Below are 13,176 nucleotides of genomic sequence, written 5' to 3'. Positions count from 1 at the left end.
CCAGCCTGCCCCTGCCCTGGCCCCTGCCGTCCCTGGCAGGACTGAGGCCAGCACCCCCCCCCCCCCCCGCCCCCAGCTGCCGTCTGCACCAGCCCAGACCTCTCAGTCTGCTCCTGGTCGACAGTGAGCACGGTGCCTTGAGCTGCTCTGGGCTGGGTAGGATGGAGGCAGGCCGCTCAGGAGCCCTCTGTGGAGCAGTGCCTCCCTGGCTGCCCACAGAAGATGCTGTCCAAGCTCTCTGCCCTAGGGTATGAGGAGGTACCCCTGGGCAGGTAGAAAGCCAGCAGAGTGCTGTCCCCAGCACCTGCTCCTGAGCAGACTGTTCCCTGAGCATCCACGTGAGCAGTGCCCTTCACAAAAAATGGGTGGGGACCCTCAGCTCTGGCACTGATTTCCAGGTGAGGCCCAGAATACATTATGGCCGGCAGATCCCTGCATTTCCACCCTGGCTGAATGTGGACCGCAGGGAGGTCTGTGCCTGCAGGTGCAGGGCCGTGTGGTGTGGGGTGAGACGGCACCAGCCAGCAGACGCGCAGCCTCAGGGCCTCCAAGAGGCTCCTGCTGTGTGCGTGCCGGGGACGGGTGGCTGCTCAGCAGAGTCCTCTTGGCCTGTCCACCCCACATATCAAGATCCTCCGTTCACATTGCCGAGGAGGCAGGGGACAGCCGAGCCAGACCCCACCTCTCATGTTGTGGGGAAGGAAACAAGGAGCTCAGTTCCCCTGTCCTGTGTTTATAGTTTTCTACCTGCACAAAGCTATGCCCAACAAGGCTCCAAGGTGACCCGCAGTGAGTGGCAGGGACATTCATTATGGTAAACATTGAGGGACAAAATTCTTCCTGCACTCCAGCCAGCTCCCTCCTGGCCCACCACCACCTCTCCATGTACAGGTCCCAGGTGGGTAGGGCCCATTGGGCCACGGGTCTGGACACAGCCCATTTGTGCTGCTCTGAGAAGTCATTTTGGACTGGGCACTGTATAAAGAAGGGAAGCGTCCGGCGGGACTCCCAGGTCAGGTGCTGGCAGGGATCTGGGCTGCCGAGGGCCACCCCTGCTGCCATGGGTGCTGGCCACTGCATCTTCTGGGCCAAGCCTCCTGCCGCCGGTGGCACTGGGCAGCAAAAGCCTTGGGTGGGGTGTGCACGGCCTCGTCTCCTCCTGGAGGCTCTGCGGCTGGGCACACCAGGCTGGCCCTGCGCTCTGTGGCACCTCCCCCAAGCTGGGAGGGAGAGTGTTCTCGTCCCTCCTCGGCCCCCACCTGGACTAACTACAGCTATAGCCTGCAGGCGGTCACTCCCACTAGCCCCCACCTGCCCTCCATTCCCACCAACGAACTGAAAACCTCGCCACGGTTTCTTGGAGGATATTTCCTGGATTATTGATATCCTTCGGCATCTCCACTCCTTCTGGACACTCCTGGCCCTGCATCCAGATGTGTCAATCAATAACTCCCCTGGGTGGCAGGGTATTAAGTTCAATCAAGTCCTCTAAGTGATCTGTTTTAGTTTGAACTCTGAGTTTGGGTTAGCAGCTTTCTGTGCCCCCTTCCTGTCTTCTCACAGTGACATGGCTCTCCACACAGCTAGCCCCCTAATTCCAGCCCCAAAGTGGTGGCTAGAGTGGGCTGAAGTATGGTCCATGGTCCCTGGGAGCCAGCCTGCCAGGGGCCTGCTGCACAGGGTGTGCTCACCTGGTGCACGTATCAGCCTTGCAAATATCCGTAAGGAGGACCTGTCAGGTTCTGCTCTGTAGGAAGTACAGAGGGACTGGGGCAGGCTGCAAGGCTGGTGTGTCCGAAGAGCAGGATGAGACCAGGACCCTTTTCTAGCTTTTTCCTGGCTGGCACACGATAAGTCCCTGCTGCAGAAGCAGAATTGCCACCCAGGCCTAAAGATGGAAAGTTGGGGGCTGTTTAAGACCAGTCATTCACCCAAACAACCTCCCTGGGTACTGCAGCGGCCCGTCACACACCTGCATTGAGCCAGAGCTGCAGGGAGGCTTGGCGTCTCCCACCACGATACTTGCCCTGGCTAGTGCCTGAGAAGGCTGGCGTTCCCCGTGGGACCTCAGGGGACCACATCCACCTCTGCTCTCCTGTGGGTCCTGTCTCTGCAGCTTTCTTTTTCCAGGTGCTTGGCCCCTGCTGGACGAGTCCCTTCACAGTGACAGCCACGGGGCAGGTGTGACCCGTCACTCCATGGTTCCCACTGTGGCTTGACCTAGAAGCCACACTTGGTCTCTCAGGACAAGAGACAAACCAGAGTTGTTCTCAGTTCTGAGACCCAGGCATGTTTATCATGAAAATGAACTGGCAACTCCAGCCACTGGTGCAATTATATAAAAGAGAAAATATTTAACTCTTGATTAAAACAAGAAAACTGATGCCAGTCGAAAACGCCGGTCTCCTGTGGAGTTGAGCCACGGCCTGGGGGTGGGCCCCGGGCAGCAGCTTTGCTTCTGCAGCAAGGACTTAATGGCATGCCAGCCAAGAGAAAGCTAGAAAGGGGTCAGGGTCTCATGCTGCTGTTTGGCCACCGGCCTTAGCAGCCTGTCCCAGGTGAAGTGCAGAGCAGAACCCAACAGGTCCCCATGGATATTTGCCAGGCTGAGAAAGGGTACGCTGTCTTCTTTCCCTCAACTCGCTACGCCCCCCCTCCCTGTCCCGTGCACCTGCAGGCCCCAAGTCTGCACTCCTGCAAGTGCAACAGGACCTTCCTCTGGAAACCCAGCCTTCTCTGAAGAAAAGCTCCTGTTTCCATCTTGTCCTCTCAGCTCAGAGAGCTGGTGAGCCCACCTTGGCTCTTCCTGGCCAAGCGGCCCCCGTGCCCACCTCAGGGAGCTGTCCTGAAGGGCGCTGTGCATCAGAGAGTTGCCCTGTCAGCCCCACCCCAGGACTGAGCCAGCTGGTCTCCGCCTGCGGAACATTGGGGTCCTCTCCATGGCTCTGCCATGGTGGAGTCAGAAGTTAAAACAGAGGGGAGAGAGGAAGGGAGGAGACGCGTCCCAGGCCACGTCCTGTCCTCCCACCCCCATGGGACACTGAAGGCTGTCCGTTCATGACTGTGCAGCACGTGCTGAGCCCCAGAAAGCCGTGCCTGGTGCCGGCTAGTGCCACTCCAGCAGGCAGAGGGCCCTGCCAGACCTCATCATACTGAGCCACCAGCCCAAGGCCCCGGGATGAGGGACGACGGGCTCTGCCTCCGCTGTGTCTGAGAACGCAGTCCTGGCACGGAGGCCGCCAGCCATGCATGCTTTTCCCACACTTGGGGCAGGTTGTTTGTGGAGTCTGGAGTAACAGAAGGTAAGAGGTATCTGGGTCTCATGGCGGCATCAGGAAGCTCCTATGAATGTGTTAACACAATTTTAAGAATCAAATAAAAAATGCTTCTTAGGAGTATGAGCTACTTAGTTTGTTCAAGACCACTTTGCAGGAGAAGAGATGGCGAGACAGGCAGCACGAGAGCTTCTCCATGTCCCCGTTGGTCCTGAGGGAACCCTCTTGTTGAACTTGGGGCATGTCAAAGTGATGGGACCTGAGGGCCTGCTGCCCTGGGAGGCAATATCACAGGGCGACACAGCGTTGGTGAAACAGGCCTGACTGAGGTCCTCCGGGGACAGGGGTCAGGCAGGGTGTGACCTTCTCAGCTTGGTAGACGGTGAGGACTGAGAGTACAGAGAGTCAGGCAAGGAGACGCAGCCGCAGACAGTGAGGACCGGGTTGGAAAGGCCGAGTCAGGAGTACTGGCCCAGGCCACCCTATTGATGCCTCCACCCAACATCTTGATTTCAACCTACTGTCGGATTTTGTAAATATTGTCTGTGAGTTCCCAGTGGGACAGGATGCAGAAAGAGTAATGGCCCCAAAGTCTGTTAGTTGGTTTCATAAAAATCATGTCACCAGAATAGACTGTGAGACACAGAGCACCAGGCTTTCTCCAAATCCGGATCCTGCAGCATAGACCTTAAAACCTTAGAAGAAATCGCCCCGTGTTGCTAAAGTCCCAGGACTATTGCTGTCTCTTACTTGACAGGCGGCTGTGCAGCTGGGTTTCTGGGCGGAGGCTTGGAGCAGAGGTCCTCCTCCTCCAGGATCCAGGCTCAGCTCTCTGCCCGCCCCCTCCAGGCCTGGTGTTTGTGTGGAAAAGAGTCTCTGAGCTTGAGCCTGATAAGGCTTTTATAATGTAAAGGAGGGGAGCCACCTCAAGTGGCTCTAAAGAAAAGTCTGCTTTGATCAGAGGAATGAAGGCCCTGCCCCATTCTCCAGCCCCGAGAGGCCTGCCTTGGGGACCTGCACTCTCTCCACACTGTCTGCCGGCTCTCTTCACCAGAGCTCCTTTCACAGGGACACTGGCCTGGTGACGACGCTGGCCTGGGGGAGGCTTTGCCAGCCGCCCAGGCTCCTTACAAGTCAGTGGATGAACGGAGAGAAGTTGGCTCTTCACCAGCCCAGGGGCCACTCCGGCCTCAGCTGTGCCCCTGGGCTCCAGCCCTGCTCTTCCTGGCCAGGCACCCACCCCGTTCTAAGCACTCGGCCAGGGTCTGCCTGACCCTCCTCCTGCCCAAAGCTGCAGCTCCAGAGCAGTGCCGTGGCGTGGGCAAAGGCCCTCGCTGCGATGTGTGGCTTCCAGTCTCAGGCCAGGGCCTTTGGAGCATGTCTTGCTGACCCTTTTCCACATGCTGTCCCCTCCCCTCCGTCCACAGCCACACCTGCAGGGTGGCAAAGGCTGGGGCATCTGACCACCTGGCCCAACCCTGGATCCCTCAGCAGCTTCAGAGCCACCCCCACCGCCCTCTGCTGCTCTCCTCTGTCTGTTCCACAGGGACAGGAAGGACGGAAACAGGTCCTGAAGCCGTGAGGGAAGGAGAAACGCCAACCTGCAGAGGCCGTCTCAGGGACGACCCCAGGTCAAGTTCCGTCCTGAGCCCAGCTGGCTGGGGAGCCCCGTCCTGAGGGACAGCCGGTTGCTCACTGCGGAGTTGCTGCAGATGCCCGTCTGCTCTACCTCCCCTGCGGGTGGAGCAGTTCGCACACGGCGCTTCACTTAGTCACCAAGACCTCCTGCAAAGCAGGTTCTGCCAACATGTGCTTCCCAAAGACGAGGACGTGAGGAGAGGGGGAGACAGCTCTGTGCAGACACTGCTGGAGAGCAGGGCTGGACGGGAGCCAGGCCTCCCTCTGCAGAGCCCTGGAGGAGACCCGGCAGCTGTGTACTGCCACGTGGGGCAGAAAACAACAGGGAGGAGCCAGGGGTCCTGCTGCACTGAGGTGTAGGCTCCTCCGACCTCCGCACTTGCAGGCCGCTCCCCATGGCCATCTTGAGGGGGCCACACTGCAGCTGCTGCGGCAGGAGCTAGAAGAGCAGAGCAAACCCAGCTACTCTGCCCTGGAAAGGGCCTACTGTGTGACCTATGGTGGACCTAGCAGAATGGAAGTGAGATGGGCACAGAGAATATTTAACCAGAAGAATTCAATTCAGAAAAGTGAAGGGGAGTCCAACTTGCTCGCCCCTTGGAGTCTGGCAGCTCAGCAGGGGCAGACTGAACAGGGCAGGACTCTGAGTGCACGACTGGGAACACACTCAGGGACTAAGCCTGGGAGGCCTGGGAAGGCTGCGTTCTGGGCAGCAGAGCAGCTGAAGGCCCGACTACCCTGCCTCATGAGTAGAATCCTGGGAGGCGCCTGAGACAGACTCCCAGCAGAGATCTGCAGTGGCCAGGCCCCGGGGATATGTTGATCTAAGCTTTCCAGGGCCACCACCAGCCAAGTCCCTGAGGCCTGATGAGCCCGAAGCCTCACCCACCTGAACTCCCTCCACAGCCCTCTGCAGTGGACCCTACCTGCACACAGCTGGGCTGTCCAAAACCTCCAGCTGACAGGGGCTCCCGGCCCATCCCACCTCAGCTGGTGAGAGGGGAGCTGAGACTTAGGTCAGCGGGCTTCAGCCTGAGGCCACGCACCTGCCTGCTGGAGCCCTGGTTCACGCTCCTATTAAGAACCTTTTTAAATTCTTTTTGTTTCTGTTTTTGTGTAGAATTTTGCTGTGCTGATTTGCTCGCGAACATACATGCATAGGAATATTTGTTTCTTTTTTCTCATCTTTAGCATCTTTAAATGCATGATTCTTCCTTGCCTGGTCTTTTGAGGGTTAGGGTTTTTGATTAGTATATTTTGGTTTTCTTTTGTATTGTTTTTATTTGTCAGTCTCTCTCTCTCTCTCTCTCTCTCTCTCTCTCTCTCTTTTCTTGCTAATAATCACATTCTATTGTTCTTTCACTCTCCCTTTACTTCATTACTTCTATTTTTCTCTTTCTTCCTAATAATCATTAAGTCCGACATTTCCTCTGCATTCTCTCTGTTCACTTTTGTGAAATTATGAACTCTTTTTACCTTCCTAAAGATTTTCTTTTCTCTTAATTATAATAATTAACTGTATTCTTACTATCTTTTAGAATAACTGTTTTATAAAACTCTTGTCCTCAACAATTAATGCTGTTACAGTTATTACTGCTGTGGATGACACAGGTAACACCTGATGTTTGCTTTTATGCCAGAAATAGTTCATGGTTACTTACTGTTTTTTTCTATTGAAATTGCTGACCCTAGCATTTCTGGGGTTTGTGGCAATCAACATTGTAGATGTCATAGTAGGAAGCAGCTGTTTAGTTTAAGGTTGTATATTCTTTGCATTGGTTTTTGCTACTTTTGTTTCTCCCTATTTTGTGAGGTGCTGGGAACCTATATGGATACTACAATTTAGAGGGTAAAAACTCTGCTGCTGAATTAAACTCAACCAAAAGACAGTACATCTTGCTCTACACACAAATCAACGACACTCAGTCTTCAGCTATACTTTAATAGAAAGAATAGAAGAGACAAAAATCCAAACTAATGTCCAGGCCCTGAGTAGGAATGGCTAGGGGTGGGCCACCTATTGACATCCACTTCGTATAGCAGAAACAGAATGAAATAACACAGTGTCTATTGATACCACACCTATGTGGGTGTCTCAATCTAGGGCACTTTAGGGTACGCTAAAGAAGAGCACCCTAAAAAAGCCCACACATGAGAATGAAAGAGAGATCCCTTCCCAGACATGTTTAAAATTCAACACACGAATGTGAGAAACATGAAAAAAACAAGCTAACAGATCACCTCCTAAAGTTCATGATTCACCAGCAAATGACCCCAAAATATTGAAGTGGATGAAATACCAGATAAAAAATTTTTATAAAAATGATTGATGAATTTCCAGAGAACACAGAAAAACAACTGAATGAATTAAGGAAGTCAGTACAGAATATAAATGAGAAATTCAATAAGAAGATGGAAATACTGAAAAAGAACCAAACAGAAATGAAGACACAATGAATCAAATCAAATGTTCAGGTGAAAGTCTCTCTAATTGAGCAGACCATGCTGAAAACAGAGTCTCAGAGCTGGAAGACAAAGAGACCAGCCTTGAATATTCAGATAGTATTAAAGGGAAAAAAACTAATCATGATCAGAATACACAAGAATTCTGGGACACCATGAGGAGACCAATGTTAAAAACCAGAGAAATTGAGGAAGACTGTGAGATATGGGCTAACAAAATTGAAAATTTCTTCAGGGAAATAATCACAGAAAAACTTTCAAACCTTCAGAATGACATGGACATCCAGATAGATCAGGCACTCAAAACCCCAACTAGACAAGATTAAAAAAGAATCTCTCTATGATATATTAAAATTAAAATGCCTTACATACACAACAAGGATAGAATTTTAAAAGCCTCAAGGGAAAAATGTCAGGTCATATTAAGGAGCAAGCCAATTAGAACTATTTCTGATTTCTAAGCACAAACTATACAAGCAAGGAAAGCTTGGAATGATGTGTTTTAAGTCCTGAAAGAAAATAAATGTCAACCAAGACTACTATATCCGGCAAAGCTGTCATTCAAGATTGAAGATTAAAAAAAAAAAAAACCCTACCAAGTAGAAATTAAAAGAATTCATTACTACTAAACCAGCACCACAGAACTTACTTATATAAATACTGCACAGAGAAGAAATAATAATAATAATGATAAATCCTCAGAGCACCCAAAAGAACAAATCTCATCTGAAGAGTAGCTAAGCAAATAAGAAACAAAACTAAATTAAACATGATTAAAAAAATCAGAATGGCAGGAATTAATAAACTTCTCTATAATAAAATTGAACGTAAGTGGTCTCAACTCTCCAATTTAGACATAGGCTGGCAGAATGGATTAAAAACAAAAACTATCTGTTGTTTGCAAGAGATGCACTTGCCGGCAAAGACAGCCATAGTTGAAAGTGAAAGGATGGAAATTAATGTATCATGTAAATGGACCCCTGAAACAGGCAGGAGTAGCTGCTCTAATATCTGACAAAGCAGACTTTAAGCCAAACCCAATTAGAAGAGACAAAGAAGGACACTTCATACTTGGAAAGGGAACGATCCAACAAGATACAACAGTTATAAATATTTATGCCCAAACGTGGGTGCAACTAATTATACAAAAGAGACACTACTCAAATTGAAGCCCAGATAGACCCCAGTACAATAACACTGAATGGCTGAATACACCTCACTCACCATTAGGTAAGTCATCCAGATATAAATTCAGAAAAGGCTCGTTTGACCCCCAAAATACTGTAAATGAAATGGGCCTAATAGATAGCCATAGGATATGTTATCCAACAACTTTCCAATACACTTATTTCTCATTGGCTCTTGGAACCTTCTTTAAAATACCCTATATTTTAGGCTACAAAGCAACTCTTAGCAAATACAAAAAATGATACAATTCCTTGCAACTTACCAAATCATATGGATCAAATTAGAAATCAACACAACATAACCCTACAGAAAATATATAAACACATGGAGATTGAACAATACTCCTTTGAATGATGAATGGGTGATAGAAGAAATTGAAAAACATTTAGACTCAAATGGGATCAGTGATACAACTAGAACCTCTGGGACTCTATGAAGGCCGACCTCAGAGGAGAGTTTAAGGGCATAAGTGCCTTATAAGAAAATAAAAGATCCCAAGTATACAACCTAATGATGCACCCCAAGGCCCTTAAAAAAGAAGAACAAACCAATTCTAAAACCAGTAGAATGAGGGAAATAATTAATATTAAAGCCAAAATCAATGAAATTGAGATTTAAGAAAATAGAATGATCAATGAAACAGAATCGGTTCTTCGAAAAGATAAACAAGATCAACAAGCCCTAAGCCAAACTAACTAAAAGAAAAAGGGAGAAAGGTAAAATTAATAAAATCAGAGATGAAAAATGAAAAACCACCACAGACCTTACAGATATCGAGTGAACATTAGGGACTATTTTTAAAATCTTTACTCTCATAATTGGAAAATTTAGAAAAAAGATGGATATGTTTCTAAGCAAATATGATCTGCCAAAATGGAATCAAGAGGACCTAGAAAACCTAAACAGACCAATGTCCATCAATGAGATAGAAGCAGTAATAAAAAGTCTTCCAACAAAGAAAAGCCCAGGCAGGATGCATTCTCAGCAGAATTCTACCAAACCTTTAATGAAGAACTAATGCTGATACTCTGCAAAATATTCCATGAAATAGAAAGGAATGGGACACTTCAAAATTCATCCTCTGAGGACAATATCACACTCATAACAAAACCAGGTAAGGACACATTAAGGAAAGAAAGCTACAGACTGAGATCCCTGATGGACATAGATGCAAAAATGCTAAGTAAAATGTTGGCAAACTGTTTTCAACAACATCTTACAGGGATTATACACCATGACCAAGTTTTTGTTTGTTTGTTTGTTTTTCATAGATGCAAGGATAATTTAGTATACACAAATCACCAAAAGTAAGTCTAGTAACCGAGGACAAAAATCACCTGCAGAGAAGGACTTCAAAAAAGAAAAAGAAAAAGAAAAATTCGGCACCCATTCATGATGAACACACTGGAAAAAAACTAGGCTGGAAGGAAACTACCTCAACATCAAAAATACTGTATGGAAAACCCAAAGCAAGCCTTATAGGAAAGGAGGGAAAACTGAAAGGATTTCCTTCTAATCTAGGACAAAGCAGAGATGTCCACTCTCACTGATCCTATTTCACATAGTGCTAGAAGTTGTAGCCAGAGAAATTAGGGGAAAGAAGGTAATAAAATGGATAAAAATAGGAAAGAAAGAAGTCAAATTATCATTGTTTGATGGAGATGTAATTCTATACCTAGAAGATCCAAAAAAGTCACCAAAATACTGCAAGAGATAATAAACAAATTTGGCAAAGTCACAAGTTACAAAATTAATGCACAAAAATCAATAGCTTTTCTATATACAAACAGCAAAAGTGCTGAGAAAGAAATCAGGAAAACAATTCCATTTGAATAGCCTCAAAGAAAATTTAAAAACCTAGGAATAAGTGTACCAAGGAGATGAAAGACCTCTACAATGAAAACTATAGAACAGTGAATAAGAAATTGAAGACCTCAGAAGATGGTGAGACATCCAAAGTTCATGGATAGGCAGATTTAATATTGTCAAAGGGCCATACTACCAAAAGCAATATACAAATTTAATATGATCCTCCTAAAAATACCAATGACATTCTTTATAGAAGTAGAAAAACACAGTCCTAAAATTCAATTGTAAGAATAAAAGGCCCAGAATTGCCAAAGCAATTTTAAGGGGTAAAAAAAAAAAAAAGAATGTTACAGGCATCACAATACCTGACTTCAAATTAGCTATAGAGCTACAGTAACAAAAACTCAAAAACGGCATGGAACAGACACATAGTCCACTGGTACAGAGTAGAAAACACAGAGACAAACTCACATATCTACAGTCATCTGATCCTGACAAAGGTGCCAAAAACATACATTGAAAGACTTTTTTTTTTTTTAAACAAATGGTTCTGGGAAAACTGGCTGTCCAAACTGGTTGTCTATATGTAGAAGAATAAATCTAGGCCCTTATCTCTCTCCCTGAACAAAAATCAACTCAAAATGGATCAGAGACCTAGGAATTATACCAGGAACCATGCAAATCCTAGAGGAAAACACAGGGCCAACACTCCAGCCTATGGGCACAGGCAGTAGCGTTCTCAATAGGATCCTAAAGTTCAAGAGGTAATAAGTGGAAGACATCAAATTAAAATTATGCTGGAAAAGAAACAATTAGGAATGTGAGTAGAGGACCTACAGAATAGGAGAAGACCTTTGCCAGCCAGTCTTCTGACAATGCTTAATATCTAGAATATAAAAAGAGTTCAAAGACTTAACACCAAAAAATCTAGTAGCACAATCAGTAAACTAGCAAATGAATTAAATAGGCACTTCTCTAAAAAATAAACACAAATGGTCAATACTACATGAAAAAGATGTTCAACATCATTAGCAATTAGGGAAATGCAAATCAAAACTGCCCTGAGATTGCACATCAGTCAGAAAGAACTCCAGACAACAAGAATAGAAACAACAATACTGGGGAGAATGCAGATAAAAAGAAACACTTCTACACTGTTGGTGGGACTGTAAGTTGGTGCAACCACTGCACAAGTCAGTGTGGAGGTCCCTCAAAGACTAGGCACAGAACCACCCTGTGACCCAGCTGCACCACCTGCTCCTGTGTACCCCGAAGAATCAAAGTCAGCCACATTCCAGTAATACTGCCTACCCAGGTTCAGAGCAGCACAAGTGACAGCAGCCTAAGTGTGAAACCAACCTGGGAAATGTGGTAGATACACATGGAGTTTTACTCAGCCCTAAAGAACGACTTTATGTCATCTTCAGGAAGACAGATGGAACCAGAGACCATCGCGTTAAGTGAATACGTCAAACCCAGAAGTCAAGGGATGTATGTTTCCCTTCCACGTGGAAACCAGAGAGGAAACAGGAGAAGAAGGGTGGGGGTGGATCTCATGAAACTAGAAGGGAGATCAGCAGAGGGAAGGGACCAGGGGATGGAGACCGGAGGGAGGGGAAGTGCTGGGAGTGACATTGACCAAATCACATTGTTACATTGTGTCATGTACCAATGTGTAACAACAAATCCCTTTATTATGAACAACTATAAGGCACCAATAAAAATGCAGAAAAGAAACAATATTGCAACACTGAACCAAGAAGTGCAGGATGTTTCAGGAGACAGTTCACGTGGTGCCAACCCAGGGTAGCTCGCGCCTTGGAGCAACAGCTACACGGAGCTCTCTGCTAAGACCCCGCCTTCTTCCCGTCTAAACCACCCTCCCTGGGGTGCTCCCACAGATTCTTGCTGTGGATCCATCGTGACCCTTCATTGTGAACGTTGTATCCCATGTTGTTCAGTATCACACGCAGGATTTCACTGGTCACCCTGAGGGCGACTCTGTTGATAGGGCCCCACAACACCTCTTGCATCTGTTTTGTTTCATTGTTGTATCTGGTTTGGCTTCTTATCTCTGTTCTGCGTTCAAGGTAAAATCTTCTCCTGTCTTCTGAACTTGGCATTGGTATGTTGTCTTCACAGCTTGATTCTTGAATTCCATGTTAGGTCTTAGCTCAGAATAAGTGCGTTTTTGTTTTATTCTTGCCTGATTTGGGCTGCCCAGAGAAGCCCTGTGTTGCCAGGCCCTCGAGGGGCACAGCCCAGATCTCCCTGCTCCCTGCCCCACCTGTCCACCCTGCACATCGATGCTCACTGACCCCGCACAGCACAGCCTAGAGAACCTGGGCCCGGCCACCACAGGGGGAAGCAGTCTGTGTGCATCAGGCTATCGAAATCCCTGTGCAGGGCATCATGGTGGCGGGGAAGGGGCTCAAATGGGTGTCCTGCCTGGAAACCGAAGGGATATTCAACTGCATGAGGGCAGGATAGGAGGGCCACAGGAGATAGAGAAAACTCGTGAAGGCAAGACTAAGTGAGGAATCAGCAATCCACTCATGAACATTGCTATATTGAAAATAAAATCTTAAACAATCATCATGGCACCCTTTCTCTGCAGCTATTTTGAGCTGACTGCTCACCCCATAATGGGCCCGAGGGACGTCGAGTCCATCCGAGGGCTTCTGGCATGCCAGATTCCTCGTGGTCCCTGTGGACCACCTGCCACTCACCTGGAACACTGGGGACGACCAGCATTCTGAACTCAGGGCTCAGGTGACAAGGCAAGCCCAGGGAGGGAGCAGTG

Source organism: Marmota marmota, unplaced genomic scaffold (assembly GCF_001458135.2).
Source record: "Marmota marmota marmota unplaced genomic scaffold, marMar, whole genome shotgun sequence".
NCBI lineage: Eukaryota > Metazoa > Chordata > Mammalia > Rodentia > Sciuridae > Marmota > Marmota marmota.
This window is presented reverse-complemented; position numbering follows the sequence as displayed.